Raw genomic sequence first — 15445 nt, 5'->3', positions numbered from 1 at the left:
ACCGAAGTTGCGGATAAAAATGAAGGCGCGAATGTGAAACGTGTATTTTTAATTAATTTCTACACCCTATCTCTTGTCAAAAATTTCATGAACAATTGTTCAGAAAGCAGTTTTGGCTTTTAACTCAAGATGAGTTTACTATCAATGGGTACAATGATCAACAACATCCTGATCTGTGATCTGATAAAAACACCTTCTTTAAACTTGGCCTCATTGTTCTAACTAAATAAAGCTCACCCGGTTTATGAAGAACATTTGAAAAATTCCTCGTGCGATCTAACTTAATATGAAGTGACAGCAGTATGACTTTACGTAACACAACTAATGATTTGTTCTTAATAATTCCTTTCTTGCAATATTCATTTCTCTTATAGGCCATTCCTTAACACTGTAGCGGTTTCTGATGTCTCGGCTGTCCCACAAACACAGAAAAAAATGTTGTCAAACCAACTTATAAACCTGTAAGAAGTAAAACTTTTAAGTCAGCGCAGATCATCCACTTACGATCTTTATATCTGACGGCTTTCAGTAGAAGGACCATGCTTTCATGTATCTATTTTTTATCCACTGAATAATGCAAAGGCACTAATGTAAGTTTAATGCCATTATACAACAGAATCCATTTCAATATTTTTAGACGCAACAATAAACAATATCAAGTCTTGAGGGTAATGTTGAAAACCCACAAAACTACTCTTATCTCCACACATATAAAAAAAAATTTCTGCCCCAAGAATACAAACCAATATTTCGAGACATAAACGTTGAAATTCTTGTTTACTGAGCTAAAAGATTCCATTTCTTTCATCGGGAACGTTTCTAAACAATTTTAAATCGTTTTGCATATAAGGTGAGGTAAAATATCTTGTGATAAGAATGTACTCGTCCACTGGTGGAGCATCTGATTGCCTTCTCTTAGATATTTCAAATACTCTTGCTTTCCAGCTGTCAGAGAGGATCAGGAAATTTTTCGCCGTAATTTATCTACTGAAGACATATTAGGATACATAATACTACGTTTGGTTTCACTAGAATGGCCTGCAATATTTGCTACGCAAAAATAAAATGTCTCTGATTTTTTGGCTCCCAGTAGATCACTGGAAAATCAAACGTCATGGTTCGGTGGCTTTCTACATTCCATTTAACAAGATTTGTTGTGCAGGTTTATGCAAGAAAACTGCGGCGTGAGCGTTTTATCCTGGTCAGTAAAAACACAGTCTAAATACAATTCATGACCTTTTTTTATCTATATCTGTTTCCTTTGTCTCGTTTGAGTGAACAAACCACACATACGTCAGAAGTCATCGGGGTGATTTACACATGCACGCACTTTACCAGTAGCCCCTTCAACTGTTTCATACATTGTAACAACCGGACTTACAAAACTGTCACTGCCTCGTGACTGATAATGTACAGCAAAGGGCACAACAAAAGAAAATGCAACAGATTAAGTAAAAATCGAATTCCACAGCTTGACTGCACAAGAAAAGACGAAAAATACTGTAACTTTTGACCTGACGTGTTGACAAACTGTTCTTACATGCCGCCTAGCAACTCTATTTTAAACCGACTTTACTTAATGTAAAATAACAATAAAGTAAATTAATGCTTATACCTTTTATATTTTGAGTGTATAGAAATAAAACAACGAAACCAATTGCAAATGTGAAAAAATTATACATAATTATAGATCTCTAGAATGCCTTACGGGGTACCACATTTCTAAAGGTTCGACTCTACAACAAAAATTCACGAGAATTTAATTTTACACCCCACACACAAAATGATTATTGACAAGTGTAATTACTGATTTATCCATAGAGCGCGTCATTGCTACTCTGATAGAATTACTCGTAGCAAATAAAATAATAAAGAAAATTTAAAGTTATCTCAACACTACTGGGATTCAAATCCGTCTAATTGCTGCCTCAAATCTGTGAGCGCACCTCGGAGACTGGCTCAAAGTTTCATTACAGGGCATCCCCGCTGAGGCAGAGAATGTACGGCCTGGAGACAAATTATTTCTTCTCTGCGTTATTTCTCCCGGGAGCTCTACATCCTGCCAGATAGCTAGGAAATCTCTGAATGGTTAGATAAAGTACAGGAGAGGTCGTGACAGAATGAAGCATTAAATCAATGCGGCGTTGATTTCACATTTGCAGGAGTAATGCTACAGATGCGTTTCACGTCCACGTGAAAAAAGCCTTACCTGGTGACTATCTGATGCTGCTTTCAGGTGTTCCGATGAAGGCCAAATAAAATAGTAAGTGTAGGAATGAGTGGTGCAAGTTGACGAGCGGGATATGATAAAAGTTTATATTTCAAGGTAGCACCATTAGACGGACTCTATTAACACTTCACACGACGATGCAGTAAAAACTCACTCTGTAAAACCACAACTACCAGTTCAGTGTGCGTAAGGCACAAGGATTGGACAAACATGTAGAAAAATCGCGAGATATGTATGCTTGAACATAAAAGCAGATGCTAGCCAAGCCTGCAGTTTACGCTGTTGTATTTGGCCACAGACAGGATCTGTTCAGTGTCCTAAATGCTTTGGAAGTGTCCGTCGTCCTCAGAACAGTGATCCGTGTAGTTATAAGTGTACTATATCGAAGCTCTGTGCTTGCGCACGCAATCAGATTGTTACACTACTGGCCATTGAAATTGCTACACCATGAAGATGACGTGCTACAGACGCGAAATTTAACCGACAGGAAGAAGATGCTGTGATATGCAAATGATTAGCTTTTCAGAGTATTCACACACGGTTGGCTCCGGTGGCCACACCTACAACGTGCTGACATGAGGAAAGTTTCAAACCGATTTCTCATACACAAACAACAGTTGACCGGCGTTGCCTGGTGAAACGTTGTTGTGATGCCGCGTGTAAGGAGGAGAAATGCGTACCATCACGTTTCCGACTTTGATAAAGGTCGGATTGTAGCCTGTCGCGATTGCGGTTTACCGTATCACGACATTGCTGCTCGCGTTGGTCGAGATCCAATGACTGTTAGCAGAATATGGAATCGGTGGGTTAAGGAGGGTAATACGGAACGCCGTGCTGGATCCCAACAGCGTCCTATCACTAGCAGTCGGGATGACAGGCATCTTATCCACATGGCTGTAACGGATCGTGCAGCCACGTCCCGATCCTTGAGTCAACAGATGGAGACGTTTGCAAGACAACAACCATCTGCCTGAACAGTTCTACAACGTTTGCAGCAGCATGGACTATCAGCTCGGAGACCATTGCTGCGGTTACCCTTGACGCTGCATCACAGACAGGAGCGCCTGCGATGGTGTACTCAATGACGAACTTGGGTGCACGAATGGCCAAACGTCATTTTTTCGGATGAATCCCGGTTCTGTTTGCAGCATCATGATGGTAGCATCCGTATTTGGCGACATCGCGGTGAACGCACATTGGAAGCGTGTATTCGTCATTGCCATACTGGCGTATCACCCGGCGTGGTGGTATGGTGTGCCATTGGTTACACATCTCGGTCACCTCTAGTTCGCATTGACAGCACTTTGAACAGTTGACGTTACATTTCAGATGTGTTATGACCCGTGGCTCTACCCTTCATTCGATCCCTGCGAAACCCTACATTTCAGCAGGATAATGCACGAACGCATGTTGCAGGTCCTGTACGGGCCTTTATGGATACAGAAAATGTTCGACTGCTGCCCTGGCCAGCACATTCTCCAGATCTCTCACCAATTGAAAATGTTTGGTCAATGGTGGTGGAGCAACTTGCTCGTCACAATACGCCAGTCACTACTCTTTATGAACTGTGGTATCGTGTTGAAGCTGCAAGGCAGCTGTACCTGTACACGCCAACCAAGCTCTGTTTGACTCAATGCCCAGACGTATCAAGGCCGTTATTATGGCCAGAGGTGGTTGTGGATTTGATTTCTCAGGATCTATACACCCAAATTGCGTGAAAATGTAATCATATGTCAGATCTAGTATAATATATATTGTGCAGTGAATACCCGTTTATCGTCCGCATTTCTTGTGGTGTAGCAGTTTTAATGGTCAGTAATGTAGTTCCCGTATGGTGAGTGCTTCCCTAAAACGTAGCCGTAGTGATGTTTCAAGAGGCGCCTTATCGAACATTTATACCGCACACAGAGAAAGCAGAAAAACGTCATCCGCTCACAACACGGACGACTGTGCGTTGAGTGATTCTGACCGACGGTCATTGAAGAGTATTGTGATGAAAAATATGAGGACGACAGCTACAAAAGTCACTGCGGAACTGAGCGTCGCGCGCATGAACCCTGTCAGCAAACATCACGAATGGATCTCCGTAAACAGGGAATTTCAGGACGCGTTGGAGTTGGAAAGCCATTAATCATTGATGCAAAAGCCCGTAATAGGAAAACGTGGTGCCAAAGCCATAAAAGCTGGCGTATGGAGTAACGGAAGATAGACATTTGGTCAGATAACGCTTTTCTCACCCTGTTTCCAACTTCTGGCCGAGTTTACGTCGCAAAAGTGAAACCTGGCGGAGGTTCGGTGATGATTTGGACAGCTATAGCAGGCATTCCATGATTCTGACGGATCGCTACTCTGCAAGGTCTCATTACTGCCAAGACTATGTAGAGGTGATAACTGTTCAAGTCCATCCCATGGTACAATGTTTGTTCCACCGTGGCAATGTGGTGTATCAAAACGACAGCACCCTTCTTTACACAGCTCAAATCGTCCAGAACTGGTTTTGTGACCACGAAGATGAACTGACGCATCTCGCCTGGCTACCCCAGTACCAAATCTCAGTAGTATTGAGCCTTTGATTCTACTTTTTAGAGAAGGGTACGTAATCGCAACTCACCTTCCTCGTCGTTACCTGTACTTGCTACTATTTTGCAGGAAGAAAAGAGTAAGAGTCCTTTGAAAACCATGGAGGACCTGTATTAATCCATTCCAAGACGATTGGAAGCTGTTTAGAATACCAATTGTTTCCTTACAAAGGCACAGTAATGCCTTGTCTTTTTCGCTTTTCCCTATTTTTGTCCGACCTCTGTATCTGTTCTGTACATTTTCTTGATGAGTTATAATTTACAAAACAGTCAGCATCAATTTTTGTGCTATAGCTGGTAAGATATTTAGTTATTCTCTATGATAGACATGTTTTTCACAGTCACTGTTTAGTCATGTCTTCCTATTGTTGATAATACTCCATAAATAGAAAACTTTTAACATAGCCTCATGTGGTAAGTTGACGTCCCCGTCATCTATTCACCACTGAGTATTTCAAAGCAGCTGTAGTCCATAATACAGTTAATGAGATCTAGGAATGTCAGATCGAAACTTGTGATCCCCTTGTGTTTAATGAGCATCATTTTTCTGCAGCGAAAACCACAGATCGTGTTCTTGTTAAGTACTACACCGAAAGTCTAGCCGTAGTAAGTAAAGGCCAACACAGGTGAACTAATTATTCTTCTGGTAAACGTCAGGCTGAGCATAATGAAAAATCAGCACCTATCAACAAATGCTTTTCTCACTAAGCATAAACATTGAAGAAATATTTTCCATTTTCAACCATTGGCTAAGAAATGCCATGCGTGAAAAAACGACAAAGTCACAGAACACAAACTTCAAGTTTTTCAATAATCTCAGCAATAAAATCTATGTTGGTTGAAAAGGAAGTAAACAAGATTGTGCAGCGTCCTGCGTATAGTGAAATCTACGTTAAACCTTTTCTAGACGACAGGATAGAACGTTCTAAATGCTACACGTGGTTAGTTGACGGTAGCTCAGAGTTTTGCGTCTGATTTTTGGTGATGAAAAATCCTAGTCTAGAGATATATCAATTTTTAACACGATACTCCTTCAATAAATATTATCCAATAAGAGATAGATAACAATGAATCATTAATATACTATCTTATGCATTATGAGAATTAAAATGTATTCAGAGTTTATCACTACCGTCATCTTGCCCCGTAGTGAGAGTGATGTTGCCTCAGTACTAGGACGAGATGGCACTTTCGCACTAGCTTCTCATATTAGCCAAATAGTTGTGCCTGTGTTACTGTGTTTAATTTTCCACCTTGATGGATCCAAGCCGTGAAAATAGGGCTCCATGCTGCGTTACGCACATGAGAGAATGGATTAAGAAGAAATCTTCCGTTTTATATGACTAAGATTGTTCGTTACCCGTTATTAAGCCTTTGATTTCTCATCTTTATGAACTACACCATTTGTAATCTTGAGTGCAGAGTTTTGGCCAGTTTCATGCTATTAAGTATTATCATACATTGTTTTCAGTCAGTTTTCAAAACCCTCAGGAGAGGAGGTGATGCAAAGCCCGTCATTTGAGCATTCTACAAGTAACTCAAACAATGCGTAGTCCAAAAAATATCAGATATTCGTACAATCCAGTCACTGAAAACATGCTCCCTCTTTTCTTAAAATAAACTGACTATCTGACTTCAGTAAAATTCCCTGACGATATTGTCCTTTGATGTAAGATTTTGACCCGCGAAAACTATTAATGGTGTTTGACCACTGTCTAACTGAATCATTCAGAAGTAAGAAACGCTTTCATTCCACAACGGGAAATACATAGAGGAGCTGAAAACGAATATCGGAATAAATGAAAGATCACAATTCCTGCAATTATTCCTAAGAGTGAGACCTCCCTTATAACCAGGTCATATGCAATGAGAATGTGCAACCTCACTTAGACGGTTAATGCCTAACCACAAGAACATGAAATATAACAGTCACATTGGAATATCAAAGTCTGACCAACACTAACTTACTTTTCTCGTTATCAAGGCATGCAAATAACTTGAAATATTTCTTCTGGTGGCAGTTCTTTTTTGACTGATAATCCCGCTGAAGGCAGAATGTACGTAATAAATCAGCTACTGCAAAAATATGACAGCTCGTGTAAACAGTTCAAGAGTCATGCAAACTTCATGAATGACTGTGGGATGAAAAAAAATCAAAAATATTTGAATGATATTCCTGATTATTAATAAGTAACCAATAAGTAGTGAAACAACAAAATTACTTTTGTCCTACGATGGACTACATGGTGTGCAGATCCACGATACATAAGAATCAGAACACAGGAAAACGTCATACACCGTGAAGACTCTGAGCAGTACTACAACAGTGGGAAGGAAACAACTGCCACACTCTAATCTCGTGGATGGACAACTGAAAGACGATATCGTCCCGCAGGCATAGATTTAGGTTTTCTTTGAATATGTTGTTATTGTGGTCTTCAGTCCTGAGACTGGTTAGGATGCAGCTATCCATGCTGCCCCATCCTGTGCAAGTTTCTTCATCTCCCAGTACCTACTGCAACCTACCTCCTTCTGAATCTGCTTAGTGTATTCATCTCTTGGTCTCTCTCTACGATTTTTACCCTCCACGCTCCCCTCCAATGCTAAATTTGTGATCCCTTGATGCCTTAGAACATGTCCTACCAACCGGTCCCTTCTTCTCGCCAAGTTGTGCCACAAACTCCTCCCCAATTCTGTTCAATACCTCTTCATTAGTTATGTGATCTATCAATCAAATCTTCAGCATTCTTCTGTAGCACCACATTTCGAAAGCTTCTATTCTCTTCTTGTCTAAACTATTTATCGTCCATGTTTCACTTCCATACATGGCAACACTCCATACAAATACTTTCAGAAATGACTTCCTGACACTTAAATCTATACTCGATGTTAATAAATTTCTCTTCTTCAGAAACGCTTTCCTTGCCATTGCCAGTCTACATTTTATATCTTCTCTACTTCGACCATAATCAGTTATTTTGCTCCCCAAATAGCAAAACTCCTTTACTACTTTAAGTGCCTCATTTCCTAATCTAATCCCCTCAGCATCACCCGACTTAATTAGACTACATTCCATTATCCTTGTTTTGCTTTTGTTGATGTTCATCTTATATCCTCCTTTCAAGACACTGTCCATTCCGTTCAACTGCTCTTCCAAGTCCTTTGCTGTCTCTGACAGAATTACAATGTCATCCGCGAACCTTAAAGTTTTTATTTCATCTCCATGGATTTTAATACCTACTCCGAATTTTTCTTTTGTTTCCTTTACTGCTTCCTTTTCATGCCCCTCGACTCTTATAACTGCCATCTGGTTTCTGTACAAATTGTAAATAGCCTTTCGCTCCCTGTCTTTAACCGCTGCCACCTTTAGAATTTGAAACAGAGTATTCCAGTCAACATTGTCAAAAGTTTTCTCTAAGTCTACAAATGCTAGAAACGTAGGTTTGCCTTTCCTTAATCTTTCTTCTAAGATAAGTCGTAAGGTCAGTATTGCCTCACGTGTTCCAACATTTCTACGGAATCCAAACTGATCTTCCCCGATGTCGGCTTCCACCAGTTTTTCCATTCGTCTGTAAAGAATTCGTGTTAGTATTTTGCAGCTCTGACTTATTAAACTGATAGTTCGTAATTTTCACATTTGTCAACACCTGCTTTCTTTGGGATTGGAATTATTATATTCTTCTTGAAGTCTGAGGGTACTTCGCCTGTCTCTACCAGATGGTAGAGTTTTGTCAGGACTAGTTCTCCCAAGGCCGTCAGTAGTTCTAATGGAATGTTGTCTACTCCTGGGGCCTTGTTTCGGCTCAGGTCTTTCAGTGCTCTGTCAAACTCTTCACACAGTATCGTATCTCCCATTTCCTCTTCATCTACATTCTCTTCCATTTCTATAATATTGTCCTCAAGTACATCGCCCTTCTATAGACCCTCTATATATTCCTTCCATCTTTCTGCTTTCCCTCTGAGCTCTTGATATTCATACAAGTGGTTCTCTTTTCTCCAAAGCTCTCTTTAATTTTCCTGTAGGCAGTATCTATCTTACCCCTAGTGAGATAAGCCTCTACATCCTTACATTTGTCCTCTAGCCATCCCTGCTTAGCCATTTTGCACTTCTTGTCGATCTCATTTTTGGGACGTTTGTATTCCGTTTTGCCTGCTTCTTTGAATAATGGAAGTTAAATCTGTAGCCATGAAAGCGATGAAAACAAAATATTACATTAAGTCTCACTAGCGTAGCCACAACCTCACCACTAACCTTGTAGTTTACAGCATGGGATAGCTATCGGAATGTAACGCCACCTGAGCTCGCACCAGCATGCCTCCCTCTAACCATACTAAGACGTTGTCGTCGTGGTCTTCTCTCTGAATACTGATCTGATGCTGCCCTCCATGCTATCCTGTGCATGCCTCTTCGTCTCTGAGTAACTATTGCAACACACGTGCATCTGATCCTCTTGACTGTATTATCCCTTGGTCGTCCTCCACGATTTTTACCCCCAGGCTTCCTTCTGTTATCAGATTGACGATTCCTTCATATGAGTCATATGAGTCATATTATCGATCGCCACTTTTAATCAAGTTCTGCCATACATCTGTTTTCCTCCGACCTCGATTCAGTACTTACTCATTAGGCACTTGGTCGACCCGCTTAATTTTTCGCTTTCTTCTATAGCACCAGGTTTCAAAAGCTTCTATTCTATTCTCCTTTGAGCTTTTTGTCACCACGTTTCACTTGCGTAAAGGGCTATTCTCTACACAAATAACTTAAAAATGACTTCCTAAAATACAAATTTGTAAAACGTGCCGACCGGAGTGGCCGAGCGGTTCTAGGCGCTCCAGTCTGGAGCCGCGCGACCTCTACGGTCGCAGGTTCGAATCCTGTCTCGGGCATGGATGTGTGTGATGTCCTTAGGTTAGTTAGGTTTAAGTAGTTCTAAGTTCTAGGGGACTGATGACCTCAGAAGTTAAGTCCCATAGTGCTCAGAACCATTTGAACCTTTTTTTTTTTGTTGAAGGTGTTAACAAATTTTTCATTTCGAAATACTTTTTTTTATTTTTGTTTTTTCCAGTCCGTTATTTATATTCTCTCTACGTCGGTCATCATGAGTTACTTTGCTGCCCAAATTCCAAAATTTAACTATTACTGTTAGTGTCTCATTTCTTTGTCTAATTCCTTCAACATCACGTGATTTAATTTTACTGCACTCCAGTATCCTCATTTTGCTTTTGTTGATGTTAATTTTACAATCTCCTTTTCAAACCACTAAACCACTCCATTCAAATGCTGCTCCAAGTCTTTTGCTGTATCTAACAGAATTACAGTGTAATCGATACATCTCTCAGTTTTTATTTCTTCTCCTGAACATTAATTCACCATCTAAGCTTCTCCTTGGTTTCCTTCACTGCTTGCTCAGTGTATACACACATCAAAAAAAGTTTTGCATCACCTCGGTTCAGAAACTTCCGGAATATTTACAGAAAATTGGAATAGAGATCAACATAAACATCATTTCAGCCCTTTTTTATTGCTCATGAAAACCACACATTGCATGTTGTACCACCATACAGCGAGACCTTCAGAGGTGGTGGTCCAGATTGCTGTACACACCGGTACCTCTAATACCCAGCAGCACGTCCTCTTGCATTGACGCATGCCTGTATTCGTCGTGGCATACTATCCCACTGTCCCACTCCTCAAGGGCGATTCGGCGTAGATCGCTCAGACTGGTTGGTAGGTCACGTCGTCCATAAACAGCCATTTTCACTCTATTCCAGGCATGTTCGATAGGGTCCATGTCTGGAGGACATGCTGGCCTCTCTAGTCGAGCGATGTAGTTATCCTGAAGGAAGTCATTTTCAAGATGTGCACGACGGGGTCGCAAATTGTCGTCCAGGAAGACGAATGCCCCGTCAATATGCTGCCGATATGATTGCGCTACCTGTCGGAGCATGGCATTCACATATCGCACAGTCGTTACGGCGCCTCCCATGACCACCAGCGGCGTACGTAGGCTCCACATAATGCCACCCCAAAAAAGCAGGGAACCTCCGCCTTACTTCACCCGCTAGCCAGCGTGTCTAAGGCGTTCGGACTGACTGGATTGCCTCCAAACACGATTTTCTGGTTGAAGGCATATGCGACACTCGTCGGTGAAGAGAACGTGATGCCAGTCCTGAGCGGTCCATTCGGCATGTTGTTGGGCCCAGTGATATTGGTACAGGTAGATGGGGTCGCAGTGCACATTTAGATACACCCATCTATGGTGATGAGGGGAACAATTAACTCGGAGAAAAAGCTTTTGTACTTTCGATCAGTACTTGTAGATCTACAACCATAGCCCAAAAGTCATGGTACATCGTGTGCCACTGTCACTTCCCCCTTTTTCCTGTTTCAGTTGTCAATGATGCACGATAAGAAGTAAACCTCAGTATGAACTCGAATCTTTCAAATTTTACCTTCATGGTCTTTGGTGCCTTGTGATTGCAAAGATGGACCGCGCCATGGACGTCGGGAGTGAAGTTGCGCATCATGCAGCCTATTGCGCACAGTTTGAGTCGTAACACGACGTCCTGTGTTTGCACGAAAAGTATTATTCACCATGGTGACGTTGCTGTCAGGGTTCCTCTGAGCCATAATCCGTAGGTAGCGGTCATCCACTGCAGTAGTAGCCATTGGGCGGCCTGAACGAGGCATGTCATCGACAGTTACTGTCTCCCTGTATCTCCTCCATGTGCGAACAAAGTATTGACCGTCTAGGCATTGTTGAACTACAGACAACACGAGCCGTGTACCTCCTTCCTGGTGGAATGAGTGGAACTGATCGGCTGTCGGACTCCCTCCGTCTAATAAGCGCTTCTCATATACAGGATGTCCGAAAAGTCTTTCTCTGATTACATAATTTGATAACTCAGGCTAGAAGTAAGATACATATATGAAACTGGTGTCTAATTGTTTACAAACTATCAAAGTTTTTTTTTCACACATCAGTAAACTTCCACATGAGCAGGCTTGGTAGCACGTAGCACATCTAGGCGATATTCAATTTCCGTCCACACATTACCCAACATCACTGGAAGGATTGATTCAACGACTGTGGTTATCCGTTGCCGCAGGGTTTCAAGACCTGGTACACGTGTTCGGTAGACCTCGTCCTTGACATAACCCCATAAAAAGAAGTCTAATGGGGTTATGTCAGGAGAGCGTGGAAGCCAAACAGTTGGTCCATCACGACCAATTCATCGCCCAGGAAAGGTCATATCGAGATAGGCACGGACGTCCAAACCCCAATGAGGCGGTGCACCGTCTTGCTGAAACAAGACATCGGGGTGATACTGAAGCAGCTGAGGAACAGCATACAGTTGCAACATGTCCAGATACAGTGCAGATGTGATGGTAGCCCCAGCGAAGAAGAATGGCCGATAATCCGATAGTGCAATAGCGCGCCCCAAACATTCACCTTTGGAGTGCCTCTGGTGCACTCCATGACCTCGCCAGGGGGTTGTGAACCCCAAATGCGCACATTATGGCGATTCACTACTCCACTGACAAAAAAGGTCGCTCCGTCGGAAAAGGCAATCCGTCTGAGATAACCATCATCGTCCTCAATACGTGATAGCATTTCGACCGCAAAGTCATATCGACGTGTACAGTCATTGGGCAACAAGGCCTGAACGATTTGCACTTTGTATGCCCGAAACAATAAAGGTTTGTGTAAAATGTCATGGAGAGAGCTTTTTGGCATCTGTAATTCACGTGAGGCCCTGCGCACCGATTTCTTCGGACTTCGCAGAAAAGACTGCCTTACAGCTTCCACCCTGTCTGCTGAGGTTCTTGGTCGACCAGACCTCGGAAGGTCAGCAACCGATCCTGTGCTCTTGAACTTCTCATACCAGGATTTAATGCTCTTGACATCAGGTGGCCGACCGTTGTGGATGTGCGGTTCTAGGCGCTTCAGTCTGGAACTTCGTGACCGCTACGGTCGCAGGTTCGAATCCTGCCTCGGGCATGGATGTGTGTGATGTCCTTAGGTTAGTTAGGTTTAAGTAGTTCTAAGTTCTAGGGGACTGATGACCACAGATGTTAAGTCCCGTAGTGCTCCGAGCCATTTGAACCATTTTTGACATCAGGTGGATTCCTTCCAAATGTTGTCTGGAAGTGTCTCTGCACTGTGGTTGGTGATCGTGTCTCGTGGTACCACAGGACACATTGCGCCTTCTCCTGATTGGTTAACATGGCTTCTTGGGCACTGTACCTCATCCACTACTTACGTCCTGCGAACCCAAAACAGAAAAAAAGACTTTGATAGTTGTAAACAATTCGACACAAGTTTCATATTGGTATCTTACTTCTAGCCTCAGTTATGAATTTATCTGATCAGGGAAAGTCTTTTCGGACACCCTGTATGGTTGTTTACATCTTTGGGCGGGCTTAGTTCAAATGGTTCAAATGGCTCTGAGCACTATGGGACTTAACATCTGTGGTCATCAGTCCCCTAGAACTTAGAACTAATTAAACCTAACTAACCTAAGCACATCACACGCATCCATGCCCGAGGCAGGATTCGAACCTGCGACCGTAGCGGCCACGCGGTTCCAGACTGAAGCGCCTTTAACCGCACGGCCACACCGGCCGGCGGCGGGCTTAGTGACATCTCTGAACAGTCAAATGGACTGTATCTGTGATACAATATCCACAGTCAACGTCTATCTCAGGAGTTCTGGGAACCGGGGTGATGCTAAGCCTTTTTTTTATGTGTGTAGATTGAATAGTATTGAGGATAGACTATAACACCGTGTCTCACTCACTTCTCAGCCACTGCTTCCATTTCACGTCCTAACTCAGATTGGTAACATGACAGCGGACTAATGATGAGGAGGAGATTTACCGGGAGAAACTACAATAGAAGAAACGATGAGAAGAAATTCAATTGCACTGAAAATCTAGTGACGCAGAAATTTTACTGCTCGCAATAGAAACGAACGCTAATGGTGACGTGCTTCAAACCGAAAACAAATATTTTGTTGTTACTGTACAAAATGAAAATCTTTTCTTTATTTCCGCTCTATCCTCGTTCATTTAGAGTCCGTGCTTCACCTGTGAAGCACTGACATCTCTTCAAGCTCCCTCTGAAGTATGTTTTACCGCAGGCCTGCGTCATTAAACAGATGGACTACGACCATCTGCAATTACATGGGATGCTTTTAGCCGTTATGAAACAACAACATAATGTGACGCAGGGAAATTTAACTGTTGCATTAGGTAGAAGTTCGCCTGTGGAGAGACAAAAGAGAGGCAGTTTTCCGCTGATGGATCTGTATACTGATCTCCTTCCTCCTTGTTCTCCAACCCTCTTGCAGTGATATTGGTACAGGTAGATGGGGTCGCAGTGCACATTTAGATACACCCATCTATGGTGATGAGGGGAACAATTAACTCGGAGAAAAAGCTTTTGTACTTTCGATCAGTACTTGTAGATCTACAACCATAGCCCAAAAGTCATGGTACATCGTGTGCCACTGTCACTTCCCCCTTTTTCCTGTTTCAGTTGTCAATGATGCACGATAAGAAGTAAACCTCAGTATGAACTCGAATCTTTCAAATTTTACCTTCATGGTCTTTGGTGCCTTCACTTATATGGGATGATTTTGTTAAATGGGGACAAATTGCATGAAGCGATCTCTGAGAGAATAACAAGTGAAAGCGGTCACATGGACCGATGGGTGGAAATGTGGTCCAAGGGAGGTACAACCAATCGAAGGTGGAAACAAAAGATCTCTGACAGTGTAGGCTTCAACGATTCAAAGCACATATTACAACACATTAGGCAAGCGGGAATGTTTGTCTGTGCTAATGTTTTAACTCCATACTCAAGGGGGCAGTGAGCTGGAGCTCCACCATGTAGTAGCCACATTACCCACTGTACCGCTAAGGCACGTCTTCCAGCAGCGGAGGCACGGTCACCCTCAGGCAGTGGAGATATGTCTCGCCTTGTGAGGCGTTGTGGAAGAATGACTGGTCCCACGAGACGAATAATCCCTGCTCACTCACTCAGGCTGAACCAATGCTTATGGTTTCCTGCACAGTACCATGGGAATCCTCCGTAGCTCTCAGGTGGTTGTCGTGAACGTTGACGATACCAACCGTCATAAAGGTAGCTTCATCTGTGAATATGATGAATGAGTGAAATACCAGCACCGTGGTGGCCTCAGCGACGAAATACGGACAAAACTATCGCCGCTGAGAGAAGTTCGTCGGTAGTAAGATTGCACGTTTTGTAAGCGATACGGATAGCGCCAAGCCCGCATCTCGTGGTTGTGCGGTAGCGTTCTCGCTTCCCACGCCCGGGTTCCCGGGTTCGATTCCCGGCGGGGTCAGGGATTTTCTCTGCCTCGTGATGGCTGGGTGTTGTGTGCTGTCCTTAGGTTAGTTAGGTTTAAGTAGTTCTAAGTTCTAGGGGACTTATGACCACAGCAGTTGAGTCCCATAGTGCTCAGAGCCATTTTTGATAGCGCCAGCTATCGAGGAGTACAGTCCACACGGTTGTGTGGCTTACCCCATTCTGGCGGACAAACTGTCTAGTACAGATACTGGAGTCACTCTCATCATTTATCTCCACCTTTAAGTGGAACTACCTCCCCT

Source organism: Schistocerca serialis, chromosome 6 (assembly GCF_023864345.2).
Source record: "Schistocerca serialis cubense isolate TAMUIC-IGC-003099 chromosome 6, iqSchSeri2.2, whole genome shotgun sequence".
NCBI lineage: Eukaryota > Metazoa > Arthropoda > Insecta > Orthoptera > Acrididae > Schistocerca > Schistocerca serialis.
The sequence above is the reverse complement of the archived record's forward strand: the minus strand, read 5'-3'. Positions refer to the sequence as shown.